This window comes from Pantherophis guttatus, chromosome 2, assembly GCF_059756535.1.
Source record: "Pantherophis guttatus breed Tessera chromosome 2, ASM5975653v1, whole genome shotgun sequence".
Lineage (NCBI taxonomy): Eukaryota > Metazoa > Chordata > Lepidosauria > Squamata > Colubridae > Pantherophis > Pantherophis guttatus.
The window spans coordinates 129,462,614-129,481,185 of record NC_142064.1 but is presented as its reverse complement, the minus strand read 5'-3'; the positions used below and the strand labels follow the sequence as shown (position 1 = coordinate 129,481,185).

Sequence of the window (18,572 nt, the reverse complement as noted above, 5' to 3'; positions counted from 1 at the left end):
GGTGAAGAGCATCAAGTCGCTTTTAGACCAAGTCCTGGCCCGGAGGAAGGCACCCCTATTGACACTATCGCGATTGTTGGGGAAGATGGTCTCATGCTTCCGCATTGTCCCATCGGCACGCAGACATTCCCGCCCGCTGCAATGGCTACTTCTCCCGTTCCAGAGGAACGGCAGTTCCAACTCGTCGAAGAAAGTGCTCGTGCCTCCACAAGTCAGACTGTCACTACGTTGGTGGAGGTCGCCGGCCATCCTGAGGGGACGCAACTTTCTGGAACTGGACCGGGTCGTGATCACCACCGATGCCAGTCTCCATAGCTGGGGTGCCCAGGTGGGCCAGGGACAATGGTCTCCAGAGGAACGTGTACAGAGTATCAACCTTTTAGAACTTCGAGCCATTCGTCTCGCCCTTCTGCATTTCCGGACGATGGTTCGGGGTCGTCATGTCCTGATACTCACGGACAATACATCCGCCAAGGCGCACATAAACCGGGAAGGGGGGACGAGATCACAGACGTTGATGCTCGAGTCGATACGTTTGTTCAATTGGGCGGAGAGACATCTGGAGTCAATTCTCGCAGACCACATTTCCAGGAAGGCCAACACCCAAGCGGATTGGCTCAGCAGGGAAGTGATAGATCAGGCCGAGTGGCAACTGCTTCCCAGTCTGTTTCGGGAGGTTTCTCTTCGCTTCGGACGACCGGTGGTGGACCTGTTCGCCAGTCCAGCCAACGCCCAACTTCCCCGGTTCATCACTCGGTATCCGGCTCCATTGGCGGAAGACACAAACGCTCTGCGGTGTCGTTGGCCAACCGGTCTGCTATATGCCTTCCCTCCCGTCACGTTAATTCAGCAGGTGGTCCGGAAGATGATAGCGGAGAGGGCGGAGATGTTACTGATGGCGCCACATTGGCCGCGCAGGCCGTGGTTCGCGGATCTTGTGGAGTTTTCAGTGACAGACCCGTGGGTGATCCCTCCACATCGGATCGTGCTGTGTCAGGGAGCCATTCGTCATCCCGAGCCCCAGTGGCTGAAGTTGGCCGTTTGGCATTTGAGCGCGTCATCCTAAAGAAAGGCCGATTGCCAGACACGGTGATTGGTACGATTCAATCGGCCCGCCGGCCATCCACGACGAGGATCTACGAAGCCTCATGGAGAGCCTTTTGCCGTTGGTGTGCGACTGCCCATGTGGATCCAACGTCTGCAATGATACAGGATGTTCTCATCTTTCTGCAAGCGGGATTGGAAAGGGGTTTATCTCCTGCCCCTCTCAGACGTCAGGTGGCGGCTCTGGCCACTGTGTTATCCTTTCCGCCGTACACTTCCTTGTCTCCTCATCCGTGGGTGAAGGGGTTCCTTCATGGAGCTACGAACCTGAGACCGCCTACTGTTCATCGTTATCCTTCTTGGGATTTATCTCTGGTTTTGCAGGCCCTCACGTTGTCACCGTTTGAGCCACTTGGTTCCATCTCCCTTAAGTTTCTATCGTTCAAAGTTGCTTTCCTGCTGGTGATCACATCGGCTAGGCGCGTTTACACCCAAAGTTAATTCTTGGTTTCACCGGGCGCAGGAATTAGTTCTTCCAGACTTCTGTCCATCTCCGAGACATCACCGTGAGATTCTTTGGCACACTCTGGATGTGCGCAGGGCCTTGAGACGTTACATGCATAGGACGGCGTCGTTTCGGAAGACAGAAACCCTTTTTGTTTCGTTCCATCCTGCATCCATGGGTCAGAAGGTGTCGTCAGCCACAATCGGTCGTTGGATTAAGGCCTGTATTGCATCTGCTTATGAGGAACAGAGTCCTGTTCCTGAGAATATTTTACCTCATTCGACTCAGAGTGCGGCTACTTCGGCCGCCTGGGCTACCCAGGCTTCTGTGTTGGACATCTGTAGGGCAGCTACTTGGACTTCTTTGTCGCCATTCATAAGACATTATCGGATCGATGCTTACGCCTCGGCTGAGGCGTCCTTTGGGCGGCGAGTTTTACAAGCAGTGGTGTCTGGGTCTGCTGAAGGGACTAGTGTTTTGCCCAACCCTGGAAGTTAGGCTCGGGTATGTCCCAATGCTGGAGTGTAGTAGCAGCGTTCTGGAAAATGGACGTTGTCTTACCTGAATGTCCTTTTTCAGAACGCTGCGTATACACTCCATTTCCCTCCCTTTCGTTTTGTTTGTTTGTGGTTGAGTGTTTTTAATAAATTTTTTGTGGTTCACCTCTTGTGTCTTCGTTCAAGACTGGGGATTCGTGTGCAAAAGGGGGCGTGGAGAGAGCACAGAGTAGGAAGTTAAGTAAAAAAAGTTCTCTCAGTTGCTGTCAGATAAGAGGATTTTCCCAATGCTGGAGTGTATACGCAGCGTTCTGAAAAAGGACATTCAGGTAAGACAACGTCCATTCCAGTTTATGAACCACATTAACCAACATGAGTTAAAGGGGAGAAAGGGGAAGCTTATGCATTCTGTTGAAATCCCAGAGTGGGAGGATAGGCCAATAGCTCCAACTGATTACACAGAACTATACCTGAAGACTTATTTGGAGCTATTGGCCTATCCTCCCACTCTGGGATTTCAACAGAATGCATAAGCTTCCCCTTTCTCGTTATCTGAAGTGGAAGTCCGGGTTTAAGATGGCTGAGAGGAGTGATTGTCTTCATTTTATGAGGCTGATTTTAGAATATTGCATCTGAGTTATTTTAAAGTGAGGGAGTTGGGTATCAGTAGCATCATTCAGCTATCTGTATGTCCAATACCACCCACAGGTTGGAGTGGAGTAAAGAAAGGCAGCTATCTAGATAGGCACGAAAACCAGACTCTGTATAGGTATTGTCCCAAAGGTGCTTTTCGAAAAGCAACTAGATTTTCTTGTTTTGACTTTCTATGGACAAGAAAGTTCAGTTGCCTTTTGAAAAGCACCTTTCCATGATCTGGATGATTGAGAATCTCTATAGACAGGTATAGTATAGATACTTTTTCATTACTGATCAGATGGATGGTTAGAGCTGGATGAGATGAATGCTGTTAAAATAATAACGTTTTATGTTATGAATGACGTCCCTATTTATCTTGATATTAATGTGTATTTGCATAGGGATTCCAGGGTTAGACTCCATTAGATGAAAAAAGTAATGAGAATGGTTTTTTAATAGTCAGCTAAAACCCCTTAAATATTCTTGACCTAAATGAGGTTTTGTTATGATGATGGCAGCTCTCGCCTACCAGATTTTCAACTACGATATAATTGGGCATTTATTTTAATGGGTGTATTCATTTGGAATAAGAATTTTTATGAATATTTACCTTTTTTTGCACTCACCTGGAGAGAGAATGATTTTAGGATCCAGTATGTTGTCTTTCCTGCCATCCATAAAAGCTGCTAGGCACATAGTCATTAATTGGTAAGTGATTAGGTTTGATCTGGAATGTGACACTGCAATTTTGGAAAGAAATGTTTTTGTTAAGGATCTTTATGTGATAATCTATATTCCCAAAACATGGAATTTGTCATCAGAAGATGATGTTTGGTGCCATTGAACCTGGACTATAGCCAAGGGAATAATTTTATATAAATTATAAAGAAAAAATGATTCTCCTGATTTTATGGACTTGATTTAAGATAGGAATCTACCGTCTATTTTTGAAAAGTGTTTAGTTCTGAAAAGAAGAGTGGTATATTTCCAAGAATAGAATTAATCCATACCTATGACTAGTATGTAATTCTTTTTTTCTTTTACTGTTGTGTTTGTTTATCTTAATCATCATAACATACCTAAAGTCTTTTTCCTCACTGGATGATTATTGATTTTTTCCTTTTCCTAATGTAGTAGTTATATTTTACTGTCAAAATAAGTTAGTTAGTTTGTTTTTTTAAAAAAGGCAAGAACTTTATTGCGAGAGAAAGCAGGTTTCAAAATTCTGTGATTTACATGGAAATGCATAGTTATAGTTTTATTGGAGTCTGATGCTTAAACAGAGCCAAGTGTACAAGAATATAATTTCAAAAAATTAAATTCTGAATCTTGGAATAAGTTCTGAGAATCAGAAGGACCGGGGGGATCATTTGCCTTCTACAGCAAAACACATTAGTTGCATATTGTTAAGCAAGTCAAAAATTCTTGCAGACTTCTACTAATCTCTAGGACAGACTTGGTATGTGGGGAGAAATGATCAAAACAAAGATTGTGTTTAAAAATGAGCTGGAATCAGCCAGAAAAAAAAAAAAATTATACGAAACTTCTTTGTATTCCGTCTTTCTGTCTATTCTCAATGTAACTTCTTGGTTGCGAAAGAGAAATGAAGTTCGAAAATGTGCTGGATCTGGCAAGGGCAGAATAGTGAACCTTTTGGGCTCAAAGTGTCAAGCATTCAGAAAATACTTAACCTGACTCTGCTGGCATCCCCCCACCCCAAAATAAAAAAATAATATACATACACAATCTTGTCAGTATGTGAGAGTTCATGAATTGGGGTAGACATGGTAACAGGTCAGCCACTCCTTGTCAGGAGTTTCTGTGCTTCTGGATTGGATTTCACCACTGGAAGAATATTAAGTTATTTGATTTTATGTCTATTCCAGTCATGAAGGGAGGAATGTCAGTATGTGAGAGTTCATGAATTGCGATAGACATGGTAATGGGGACTGTTTGGTGACCCAGACGGCTCAGAGCCTGGGCGTGGCTTAGGTTCACTGATCTGTATATATATGAGTGCCTTTGTATTGTTTCTGTGAATATTACTTCTATGCTTCTGTAGTGGAATGGAAGGACTAAAAAACATTCCCAGGCCAGTCAGAGACAGTTTATTGCGCAAGGTTCAGAGCCAGATTTGTACCTGAAGCTTTGAACAAAGAAAGAACTCCGATACAATGGTTTTTATACATTTCTAAGACAAAGGATTCAGTGAGATCATACATTTTCCATATATGGTTAATCATGAGATCATACATCCGATTTTCCTTCTATGGTTACATACACTTGTTAATAAGTTCATCTAATTACTTAAAGCATTAATCTTAGTTTATAAAATTATCTTAGCCACACAACTTTTCTTAAGTGCTCAGAGTTGCTAATGGGAGAGTTACTACTGTCCTTGGGTAAGTTCATTAGATTAAGTAACTCTTTGTAACATATAGGTCTTTGTGTCATTCACAGTCAGGTCACTCAGATGTTTTTCCATATAGCAGTCCTTTCCTTGACATCTAGGTATCAGAAGATATATTACCACTTAAAAGGGTTTAACTGTTTGTTAATGTAATTTCCAACAAGCACTTTCCTCTCTTATAATAATGTGAATAGATAGAGTCTCTCAGAGTTCATATATCCAAGCACGTCTCTTCCCCTTATAATAATATGAATAGAGAGGGTCCCCCAGAGCCCATATATCTGACTCTGTATGATTCCTATTTTATTCACATTATTTCTTTTATCTACATTATTCTTTATTTGCTCTTTACCTCATTCCCCCCTGTGGAAGTTTTTCCATCCATAAACTTCCATTACTTCTTACACAACACTCTATGTCCCTTAATACACAAAGCCAACATATAATATCCCACAACATATGACTAATCTAGGCAAGAGATAGGTATTTCTTGATCTTCACCCTAGTAATCCTTGGAGGTACTCCCTCCATTCTTTTCCCAGACCCTATTTCGACATATGTGTCTGTTTCAGAAACTTTTTTTCTTCAAGAAAGCGCTCTGTCAAAACTAATATTCGCAGTCTGTATCTCTTTCACTGCTCTGATAGATAGCTGTTTCAGCACAGGGATTGCACAAGGAATAAAAGCTAGGCCTGCCACAACCCATATCAACAAGAATAACATTTGTTTAATCCAGCTGGATCCAGGCAACCAAGAAAACCACCTGTCAGTTGTTTGTAACCTCTGACTTATCTTGGATGCCCTATCCTGCAAATCCTTGGCAACTTCTCTGACCACACCTGATTTATTCACATATAAACAACAATCTTCTCATACCTCCTTTCTCTGTGGCCACAAGGTCTAAGGCGCGTCGATTTTGTAGGACCACTGCTGCCAATGACTCTATCTGGTCTTGGACTTCCACCAGGGTTCCAGAAATTTGGTTCAGGCTTTCTTCTGATAATTGCTGAAACTGTATTACTGAGTGTGTTACCCCACCTACACCTGTTCCACTGCAGTTCCTATCCACATGATTACTAATAGTGGGACTAGGATTGGTATCCATTTCTGAACATGCCCCATGAGAGGAACAGGGATGGTATGTTCTCCACTGACAACATCTATTTCAGGAAAAAGGAGTACTAGTGTGCATGTTCCGGTCCAATTTGTTGGCAAACATAAATACGTATCCCTTTCACATAAGAAGATTTACGGAAAAGGCATGTGCTCGGTTGTTCCTTGCATAGTCCAGACCCCCAAAAGCCCCCACCACAAACATTCCTGTCAGCGGCTGTAATGGGACTTTTAGTGAAGGGTCCTTTTGCTTATCTCCGAGGATTGGACCTTCAAAAAGATACCAGGAGGTAGTATCCCAGGGGGAAAGAAGACACATAAACCTGTGTTGGACCTAATGGAGAACCAGATAGTGAAGTGAGGGGGCTGAAACAGACTAGTGCACCTTTCCTTGGATACCTTCCAGGACCTCTTCCATCCTCCTCATCTTGTGATGATGGCAGTTGGTGGTGATGAGAAAGTGAGTGGTGTGCAGAAGGAAAAAAGATCTTTGGTTAGTTTTACATCCCTAAGGTTCATTCTAGGACCAAGGTACACTTCTGATGGACATTGTTCTTTTATCAGGGATCCTATAGGCCTACCAGGTTTCTGATGTCTCTACACACAGGGAAGGTGACCCTATGATTTAACCAGGTTTCGACCCAATTCCAGTATCCCTGATATGCAATCTCCTCTTTTCAATTATTGTAGGGGCCCTTCTATTCCCCCCTGTACCGGGATTGTTAAACTCTTAACCTTAGGTCTAGGAGTTGGTTTAGGAATAAGGTACCCACTCCACCTTCTGATGCCACGTTGTTGGCGGGAGTGGACTTGACCCAAAGTGTCCCCATTCAGTGTCTTGATGCTGCTAGGTCCCCTGGGATTCTTGACATCTTCAAATCCTTCCGCAGAGACAAGGGGAATTTCTTGAACATCCACACAATCTGGGGAACTACTGTTCAAGCTAGCATCACTCACTAGACCCTTGGCTAATAGTACCCACAACCCCAAATAAATCAGTGACTTTATTCCCACACCCACAAGGCCTTAAGAGCACAAGACCCATAGTTTACAAGTTCATCCTGTTAGGAAGAGGGTTAGGGATATGTGTAACTTGGGGTAGGGCAATATCAATTGTATTAAACAATACCAACAGAAGGGCTAAAGTAGCTGTTGCCCAGAGTCCCCACACCCCAATCTTCCTCAACCATGAGTGTTTTTAATAAGTGCTTACTGTATACTATCACTGTTAATGGGTTTTACATTACAAACTATAGTCATGGAATGTTGTCTTCCTCCGTTCCAAGCTTCGGCCGTGCGTAGAGAACCAGCTTCCGGGGTGGTTCAGCAAAGCTTGACGATCACCACTGTGCGTTGAGAGTCCATTGCCGGTAGGACTCAGCAGGGTGTATCCTTCTTGAACCTCAACACCAAGGCCCGGTCAGTTGTTGTCACCTGGTATGTGACTGGATCACTTTGGTCTGCGGGCTTCAGTCTCGTCCAGTGGATCCAGGACCATCCTCCTAAGATCTTAAAAGCACAATTACAAAACTAATACATCTGGGAGAGAGCGCAAAGGGATCTGAGCAGTTGTAGTCCTCTTCAGTTGGGAAACAGCATAGGCAACCACTCAATCTTTCCACTCCTTTGGGGCTGGCATGGGCCCTTTCACTTCCTTCCAGGAACATCCAATCATCATGGTGGAATTTATGGACTGGAAACTTCAAAGGTGGTGTTTGGGCTAATAGTCCTTGTTTCCTAAAAACTTTAAAATATCTGGACAGTTTATACACATATTGTTTCAATACTTTGTCTCTGGTTTCCAGAAAATTAATGCATATGCTTCATTCACCTTTTTACAAATCAAACATTTGTTTATAATTGATGTTACTAAAGGATATATCCCAATACAACCATAGCTTTTTAAAAGTTCATCTACATAGCTTGAATTCCCCAATGACTCCACCCATATTTTGCCAAATGAATGCACTATCCCAAATGCATACAGTATCCAGCATACAGCATCCCCATACAGTCTCCAGCATCCCCATACAGTATCCAGCATCCCCCCTCCCTTTTTTTTTTTTTTTTTTTTATGTGCCGCCCTTCTCCGGGAGACTCATGATTATAATGCGTTAAGCAATAGCCTTCATAAAGTCAGCTTATTGCCCCCACAAACTGGGTCCTCAATTCACCTACCTTAGAAAGGATGGAAGGCTGAGTCAACCTGGAGCCTGGTGAGATTCGAATTGACAGTAAGTGCAGACAGCTGGTGTTAAATTACAATGCATTTGTCTATTGAGCTATCCAGGCTCCCTGTCCATAGAGCTTAATTTAATGAATACCATTCAAAGGTTTGAGCAGACCAATTTCGAGGCAAACCCCTTGTTTCCAGGATTTTTCCGTACTCCCCCTTCCACCCTAGAGGAACCATTTATACAAATTGCTTCTCCTTTCTCCAGGGGGTGTTCCTCCAAATCAGGTCTTATTTTTGTTTGTAAATCAATCACTTCAGCACCATAATGTTCTAATCCAAACTGATCCATTGATCTGGTGTTGGCTAAGAACTGTGCTTGATTCAAATTGTGATTTGTGGTTACAATCAAGTCTGTCTGCTGCATTAAAATTGTTTCATTTGTGTGTGTGTGTCTCTGTGTGTGTGTTTTCAAAGAGATTGAATGGCTTTTCCAAGTTTGGTAAACTTAATACAGGAGCCTTGGTCAAAGCTTGTTTCAAATTTTCAAGGCTCCCTCTTTCATGTCCCTCCCATTTCAAACTCCAAGGTCCAGATACAATTAATTTTGCATTAGAACTATCTTAATTTTTGCTTGTTTATAGATAGAGGCTGAGACGCTACTCCTGTCGGAAGGAAAAAGAAGCCTTTCCCTTTAAGAATTGTTGAAAGGCAGAGCTTTCCCTTCCTGAATTCAAAACTCCCGGCTGGGAGATTACTTCGAAATGATTGGAAGTCAGCTGCTTGAGAGTAGAATCAGTTTATTGTTTCTGGGGAGGTGGGCAAGAAACAAACACAAGCACAGCGTTCGGAGGCTAGCCTGTCGTAACTGTAAGAGTAACCTTTTTTCCCTTTTTTCCCCCCCAAAAAAAACATCTTTTGATTTGGCGTGTGAATTCTTTATTTTGTGTGTGTGATGGTTTTATGGTGGTTAAATGTCTTTGTTTGTGATCAGGTTCTTCTGTCCTGGATCTGGCAAATAAGTAATAGTTGTATAGTTCACACTCTGTTTTTCCTAACCTTTTGTAGTTGTTCGTTCCCTATAATTATTCAGCTTGCCATCTCCGTGTTTTAGTGAATATCTCTCTTTTATAAACAAATTAGCTCCTTCTTCGAAAGGAACAACAATTTATGCTGCTAACAATCAAACAAACAAATCTGAAATATATCAAACTTTAGTTTCAATCCTCTGCCTTTAGTAAAATGCAAGTCAGATTAAAAAATCTTTCAAAATCATTTCTTTTATATAGGTTTAATTAAGCGTTTTAAACCTCAAAAATTTCCAGAAAAAAAATAAAATCAAAATTGTATTCAGAGCAGAAAAGCTTTTGTATGTAAATTAAAGAGATCAGCAGCAAAAACCACATTAGCCGATCTTTCCCCCTCCTTTTTCTGCTCTTTCAGCAGAGAGAGAGATGTCCGCTGAAGAGAAGAAAAAAAAATCCAACAGCCCACCCTTTTCCTGCTTCTCACTTCCAAAGGAAAAGAGGTGGGGGGGGGGGAGAGAAAAAAAAGAGTTTTACAGCAGGCAACCAAGCAGGCAACCTGCTTCATTCAGCATTCTTCCAACAAAGCAACTCATTCTGCATTTCTCTCTAACCTCCATCATTCACAGACATTTCCCACAAATTATATGAAGGGGAATTAAAGTGCATTTTCACCAACTTTTACCCTCAACACACTTCACATTCACGCTGCAATCAAACTGTGTACACCCATCTCACATGCAAAAATCTCACTTCATGCAAACCAATTATTACAATTATTCAAGCACAAGTTTACTTAATTTGCCGGCCAGCCAAAAATATCACAATCAATTCCATTCAAATTTTACACACTATCATTATATATATATATATATTTATATTAACAGAAATCACACCAAATTGATCAAGTCAAATTATCTGACACTTCCCATTTAGACAGGCTTTTACCTCTTTACGGCCTGCTAAACCCCGGGTGGGAAGAACAGTAAACAATGTCTTTCAGAGTTCTCTAGCTTTTTAAGAACGGCAATTTATCAGAAACTTTATAATACTGCAATTCGTTCTTTTCTCTTACCACACATAAAATCACACATTTTTTTTTAAAAAAAAACTTTTATTGCATAAGGTTTTCCTTCTCCCCTTTCTTTAGTTTTCATCAAACAGACCCTAGCAAACTCTGCCTGATACTTGAGTAATTAAGGGGGGTTTTTCTTTTAGGCTTCCACTGATCAATATTTATTACCATCCCTTCTAACAACACTACCCCTGGCTCACGACGCTGGACGTTCCGACAGTCGTCTATGAGAACCGCAGAGGTTTAACCACCCACACAATCCCACACAATACTTAATTCCACAATACTTAATTAAATACTTTAAATACTTAATTCCAGAGACTTCAGGATGCCACCTGGTCTCCAGGTGGGACTCGAACCCACAATCCCTGGCTTAGGAGGCCAGTGCCTTATCCATTAGGCCACTGGGTCTCCAGGTAGGGGGTGATCAGGCCCCTCTGCCACCCCTTTAATGGGTGGGGTACCTCTAAACAGAGAGACTTTAACTCTCTGATTTATACTTACCTGTTTTCTTTTTCCTTTTTTTTCTTTCTTTCTTTCTTTTCTTTAAGGTCTCTGTGTCTGGCTAGCCTTTAAGGATCCTTGACTAGCCTGTTTCGCCAGCGGTTTACGGCACCTCCTCACCGAAAAGTTCCGTGGACTTCAAAGGAGTCCTAATGGCCGGCCAGTGGATTTTCCTTGGGGAGGCGTCGGTTCCGCTGGGGCAGGCTGTCTGGCAGAACAAAAGTTCTTTGTTCTCTAGTCCCATCTGCCAGGGTGCCATAAATGTAGTGGAATGGAAGGACTAAAAAACATTCCCAGGCCAGTCAGAGACAGTTTATTGCGCAAGGTTCAGAGCCAGATTTGTACCTGAAGCTTTGAACAAAGAAAGAACTCCGATACAATGGTTTTTATACATTTCTAAGACAAAGGATTCAGTGAGATCATACATTTTCCATATATGGTTAATCATGAGATCATACATCCGATTTTCCTTCTATGGTTACATACACTTGTTAATAAATTCATCTAATTACTTAAAGCATTAATCTTAGTTTATAAAATTATCTTAGCCACACAACTTTTCTTAAGTGCTCAGAGTCGCTAATGGGAGAGTTACTACTGTCCTTGGGTAAGTTCATTAGATTAAGTAACTCTTTGTAACATATAGGTCTTTGTGTCATTCACAGTCAGGTCACTCAGATGTTTTTCCATATAGCAGTCCTTTCCTTGACATCTAGGTATCAGAAGATATATTACCACTTAAAAGGGTTTAACTGTTTGTTAATGTAATTTCCAACAAGCACTTTCCTCTCTTATAATAATGTGAATAGATAGAGTCTCTCAGAGTTCATATATCCAAGCACGTCTCTTCCCCTTATAATAATATGAATAGAGAGGGTCCCCCAGAGCCCATATATCTGACTCTGTATGATTCCTATTTTATTCACATTATTTCTTTTATCTACATTATTCTTTATTTGCTCTTTACCTCACTTCAGTGATTATTGATTCTGTACTTCTGGATTTTGAGTTCTGGTTCTGGCTTCTGCTGTATGATACTGTATACAAAGAAGTTTCTTATATAAATGAATCCTGCTGAGTTATTTACTTGTGTGCTGGTTGGATTGCTGCAAACTCTAACAGGTTTTGGGCCCAAAGCACACCAGACACAGTAAGACTGAACTATAATCAAGATGAGGGACTGCCTATGTTAAGGAGCAAGGCAGAGAAGGCTTGCAGGATGGCTGTTGAATTCAAGGAGAGCTCTTTTCCTCAGTCAGGACAGAAGAATTATATTATTCGGGCTGCAAAGATGGAATGCTTCCTGAAGGCTAAGGAGCTCTGGGATATTGTTATTAATCCACCCCAGGCACCATTAGCAGCAGCAGATCAAAGGCAGCATGATAAGGCACTGGCCTACATCATCTTAAATTTAGAAGATGAACAATTCCTGAATGTAGCTAATTTAAAAATTGCAAAGGAGGTTTGACTGAAATTAAGAAGTGTGCATGTGAGTGTGTCAGTGTGCAGTATTGTGCAATTATCAAGACAACTGTACAGACCCAGACTGTTACCACAAGAACATGTGGAGAAGCATTTGCTGCAAGTGCAAACTTTATTTATTGAATTGGAACAGCATGGCATGCAGATCCCTGAATCTCAGAAGCAGGGGTGGGTTCTAAATTTTTTTACTACCGGTTCTGTGGGCATGGCTTATTTTGTGGGTGTGGCTTGGAGGTCATATGACTGGGTGGGCGTGGCTATATGTATAGGGACTACTCAGAGGGCTGAAAAAAGTCATTTCTGACAGGTCCTCGCACTTTTGACTGGTCCTCACACTTATGACCATCCTCACATTTATGCCCGTGCAGCATTCTTAACAACCATATCACTCATTTCACAAATGCTTCTCTTCACCATGGTGATAAGATAGGGCAAAAAAATGTAAAATGTGAGGACAGTCGTAAATTCGAGGACTGGTCAAAAGTGCGAGGATCAGTCAAAAATAACTTTTTCAGCCCTCTGAGTAGTCCATATGCACAAAAGGACTACCCAGAGGGCTGAAAAAAGTGATTTCTGACAAGTCCTCGCACTTTTGACCGGTCTTCACATTTATGACTGGTCATCATTTATGCCCATTGTAGCATTCTTAACAACCGTGTCACTCATTTCACAACTGCTTCTCTTCACCATGGTGACAAGATAGGGCAAAAACGTAAAATGTGAGGACAGTCGTAAGTTCGAGGACTGGTCAAAAGTGCGAGGACCAGTCAAAAATAACTTTTTCAGCCCTCTGAGTAGTCCATATGCATAAAAGGATACAGCAATAGAGAGGGATGAAGGAAGTAGAAGAGAGATGGAAGAAGGAAGGAGAGAGAGGGAAGGAAGAGAAGGGAGGAAGGAAGGGAAGGGAAATTAGAGTAGGAGGGAGGGTAAGAGAGGGAGGAAGAGAGGAGGAGAAGGAGAAAGGAAGAGGAAGTAGGGAGAAGAAGAAGAGCGGGGGGAAGAGAAAGTAAGAAGGAAAGGAAAGAGAGAGGTGGTAGGTTTGAGGAGAAAGATTGCTGTACAATAAAAAAGATGAAAGGGAAGAAAGCCAACCCCAAACAAATATAAAGATATTAAGATAAAGAATGGATCGTTAAGCTATAAAGAATAAAAGAGAACAAATATGAATAAATAGCAATAATTAGAAACACACATACAAACATACAATGTATTTTCTTTGAACAGAGTATTTGGCCCGTTCATAAGTTTAAACAGTGTTTAGTCATTTCAATTAAATTTACAATTTCTATATTTCCTTTTTGCCATATTTATTCATCTATTTTTTTAAAAAGCCAATATTACCCTTCATCCTCATCTCTAATCTTAATCAAATTCAATTTTTCCCTTCTATTCTATATTATACCCCTTCCCATTGTCATCTATTTTTATATCCATCCTCACATTGGTTAATTATGTAATACAGTTGTTTAATACAAATTCAACATTTTAATAGAAATCAATTAGTTATATAACTATCTTTTTTGTATATTATTCAATATGAACATGAATATTCTAATTATTTCCATGCAATCCAATTTCTTACAAATCAATTAATTATATTTACCAATAATAATAAACTAAATAATTTCCCCCATATATCCCTCCAAACCACAACTTAACCATTTCTGCTTTCAACACAATATACAATTAATAATATCTCAATTATTACAATTCCCTAGTTAAATAGAGCTTTTTTTCTTTTGTGTTTTAAAATCTTGAACTCTCCTCTTTTCCCATTGTTTACACCTACCTTTTTTGGTGAGGAAAAAGAAAAAGAAATCTCTCTCTGCCTCATTTTGTCACGTTGCAGCAGAGCCTGCTTTACTTTCAGTTTCGTTTTTTCAGCATAGCTAGGGGAAAAAATCTGCTCCAGCACTCTTTGCAGCTAGCAACAGAGCCCTGCGCAAAACAGCTGAGAGCAAATCAGCTGAGAGTCGGGAGGCCGATCTAATCAACTTGTGCTAATTAACCTATGCTGAAGCTGAAAGGGGCTTTTTTTTCTATTTTTTCAGGCACCGGTTTACTCATTTGTTTTCTTTTAACACTGATCAGCTGTAGGGCGGCCCTTTGAAACCCCGCGGCAAGAGTTTAAACAGTTTTTTCCCTGTAGCCATCAGCTGGGACTCAGGAGGCAGCAATAGATTGGGAGTGGGCGGGGTAAGTGAATGGCGACCGGGCTGGGAACCGGTTCGGGGGCGTGGCCAGCCAATCTTATTACCGGTTCTCCGAATTATTAAAATTTTTTACTACTGGTTCTTGGGAACAGGTGTGAACCAGGAGCAACCCACCACTGCTCAGAAGGTACTGTTGGTGTTAAATAGTCTTGATGAAATGTGGGACATTGTTTCAGCTGTTTTTGAGTGCAAACCGGAACAGGATTTGAGAATGGAAGCTCTTAAAGCCTGTTTGATTTCAGAAGAAAACAAAATCCATTTTAGAAAAGCCATGAGGATAAATTCCTGAGGTGGGGGCCCAAGGAGCAGAGAGAAAACAACAACAGACACCATGTCTGCAGAGACCATGTCTGCAGAGACCAGATTACAGCCCAGCAAAGATTTTCTACAAAGAAAGAAACAGAACAGCGGTTCTGTGGTTCTGTGGTTCTCATCTGTGGTGATGATTCATTTGAAGAAAGACTGTTTACAAAGAAAGGATACATCAGACGGACAGGCTGCTGTTGCAAAAGTTAGCTATTGTAATAGCAGAGACAACTGGTTAATAGGCAGTGGGGCTAGTCAAACAATTGTTAATAATTCTAAATTGTTTTTCAGAATGGATCCAGCTGGAGGAGATGCAGTAGCCTTGGCAAATGGCCAGAAGGCTAAAGTCATTGGGAAAGGTAGTGTGGTGATTCCATATCTGAAGGAAAAGTTTAGCAACATATTGTGTGTGCCTGAAATGGAGCATAATTTACTGAGTGTCTCTAGTCTAGACCAAAAAGGGTTTGATACCACATTTGTAAATGGGAAGTGTCTCAGAAAGAGAAATGGGAATGTATGTGCACGGGGCATAAAGCAGGATAATCTTTATGTGTTGCAGGGACAAAAGGTTCAGTGTGCCCAAATATTTGGAAATGTGGCACAACATGATTCATGTGTTCATCTCTTGCATAGAGAGCTTGGCCATGCCAGCTTCAGAGTTTTACAAAAGATGCAAGAGTTTGGAGAAGGGTTGAACTTAAAAAGGTATAAGGCAGTGGTGAAATCCTCTGCAATTTGCCACCGGTTTGCTGCCCACGCATGTGCAGTGTGCGCCAAACACATGATGTGCACACGCTCATGTGCAGTATGTGCCAATTGCATGTTTCATGTGGAAAAAGGACACTTAACAAGTTAAGTAGAACAGAAGAGGGGGGACAGCTGTGCCGCACAATTTAGATTTGCTAGAAAGCAGGATTTCCTATGGGCCAATGCAAGCCAGTTTTGGAGGAGCAAAGTATACACTGGTCATTGTTGATGACTACAGCAGATTTGGTTTCTGCTATTTACTAAAGAGTAAAATAGAAGTGCTACAGAAACTTAAGCAATGGATAAGCTTCGTAGAAAGAAGGTATAAACAACAGGTATGTCAGTTGTAAACTGACAAAGGTTCAGAATTCATGTCAACAAGTTTTCAACAATGGTTGGGACAGTTGGGAATAAACTGTCACACAGACGCACAAATCCATACACAGCAGCTGAGAATGGCAAGGTTGAGAGGCAGAATGGTGTCTTACAAACAATGAAGGATTCACTGCTGGAGGATTCTGGTCTGAGCAGGTCATATTAGGGTGCCATGTTGTCTGCTAATTATTGAATCAACAGTTTGTGGAGTTCCTCAATTAATAATACTCCATATGCTGTGTTATATGGGAGAAAGCCACCTCTGGCACATTTAAAGGTTTTTGGAAGCAATTTATGGGTGCATATTCCAAAAGCAATCGGAAGAAAAGGTCAACCAAAAGCTAGAAAGCTCAGGTTTACAGGCTATGAGCCTGGCTCAAAGAGCTATCGCTTTAGTGATGGGAGCAAAAGAATAGTCATTGCCAGGTCTGCTAGCTTTGCAGAGCAAAATTTGTAATAGAATTGATGCAAATTTATGGAATGATCCACTTAGTGACGGTAACTCACTTAGTGACGGTGTCAGCATTCAGGGAGGAGAAACTGAAAGAGAGCAAGAAAAAGAGTTGGGGGAAGATGACGACTCAGATATGAAGCAAGAGCGGGTTGAAACACAGGAGCAGTCAATGCCACAAAGGTCAGAGCGATGGAACAAGGGGATTCCATCTGACAGGTATTCTGCTAGTAAAGTCAAGGTGTGTAATGTGTGGTATGAGCCAAGAAACTATCAGGAAATATTGGCATTACCCAAAATTGAACACGTAAAGTGGAAAGAAGCCATGGACAAAGAAATGAAATCCATAGGTGGACATAAAATGTTCACATCTATGACTTTGCCACAAGGTTGCAAAGCTGTAGGATGTAAGTGGATGTACAAGAAGAAAGTACTACCCAACAATGAGGTACAATATAAAGCAAGATTAGTGGCAAAAGGTTTTTCACAAAGGAAAAATGTGCACTATGATGAGGTATTCGCACCACGGTGAACAGTGAAAGCATAAGTTTAGCACTAGCATTGGCAGCGACATGTGACCATAAAATTTGGCATTTTGATATGCAGATTTAGAGGAAGAAATGTACATGGTTCAAGCACCAGGATATGAAAGCAAAAGGCCAAACACTGTATATAAATTGAACAAGGCCATTTATGGGCTGAAGCAGTCAACCAGGAATTGGAGTATCTGTTTAGATATGGCATTGAAGCGTCTTGGGGTCAAGAGTTGCAAGGCTAATGGTTGCATATATACTGGAAAGTTAAAAGGTGGAGTGAACCATGTGAAGAATACAGGGGTGAAATCCAGCAGGTTCTGACAGGTTCTGGAGAACCAGTAGCAGAAATTTTGAGCAGTTCCGAGAACTGGTAGTGGAAATTTTGAGTAGTTCGGAGAACTGGCAAATACCACCTCTGGCTGGCTTCAGAGTGGGGAGGGAATGGAGATTTTGCAATATCTTTCCCCTGGAGTGGGGTGGGAATGGAGATTTTGCAGTATCCTTCCCCTGCCACGCCCACCAAGCCACACCCACCAAGCCACACTATGCCCACCATGCCACGCCCACAGAATCGGTAGTAAAAAAATTTGGATTTCACCACTGGAAGAATATTAAGTTATTTGATTTTATGTCTATTCCAGTCATGAAGGGAGGAGTGTCAGTATGTGAGAGTTCATGAATTGCGATATACATGGTAATGGGGGCTGTTTGGTGACCCAGATGGCTCAGAGCCTGGGCGTGGCTTAGGTTCACTGATCTGTATATATATGAGTGCCTCTGTATTATATTGTTTCTGTGAATATTACTTCTGTGCTTCAGTGATTATTGATTCTGTACTTCTGGATTTTGAGTTCTGGTTCTGGCTTCTGCTGTATGATATTGTATATAAAGAAGTTTCTTATATAAACGAATCCTGCTGAGTTATTTACTTGTGTGCTGGCTGGATTGCTCAAACTCTAACAAATCCCCCCTCCCAAAATAAAAAATTATCTATTTCCCCCATCCCCATCTAGGCCACTTTTCTTCATCTTGGTTGCCTGCCTGCCTTGCCCTTTCCTGTTCATGTGTATATGCAACACATACATACAGATACAATATGAGAGAGCCTGTCATTTTGTTAGTCAGATCCCTCTTATGGCCACTGCTGGTGAAACAGTTGGAAGGCATTACCAAACATGTTCTCTGGCAGGTTCTTACCTTGCTTTTGTAAAAGGTTAAATCATGGCAACTGGACCAAAGTTTATTAAAACGGAGACATTTTGTTACTCATCCAAGTCGGTGGTGGGTTGCCCCCGGTTTGTACTGGTTCTATAGAACCGGTAGTAAAACTGGCGGGAGGCTATGCCCACTGACCCAGACGTCATCAAAACACTTCTGTGCATGTGCAGAAGCTTCTGTGCGCACAAGTGAAGTGAGCACAGACGCGCGGCCCCACTGCGAACCGGTAGTAAAGGTAAGTAGAACCCACCCCTGTGTT

At 41.7% G+C, this 18,572-nt stretch overlaps 1 protein-coding gene and 1 non-coding gene across 5 annotated transcripts in view; one reads left to right on the top strand and one right to left on the bottom strand.

Moving 5' to 3' along the window:
• B4GALNT1 (beta-1,4-N-acetyl-galactosaminyltransferase 1) overlaps window positions 1–18,572 on the top strand; it is an 83,150-nt gene that overhangs the window by 32,656 nt on the left and 31,922 nt on the right. The window lies entirely within an intron of this gene.
• Window positions 10,815–10,889, bottom strand: TRNAR-CCU (transfer RNA arginine (anticodon CCU)). The gene has a single exon. It is a non-coding gene; the product is annotated as a tRNA-Arg (tRNA).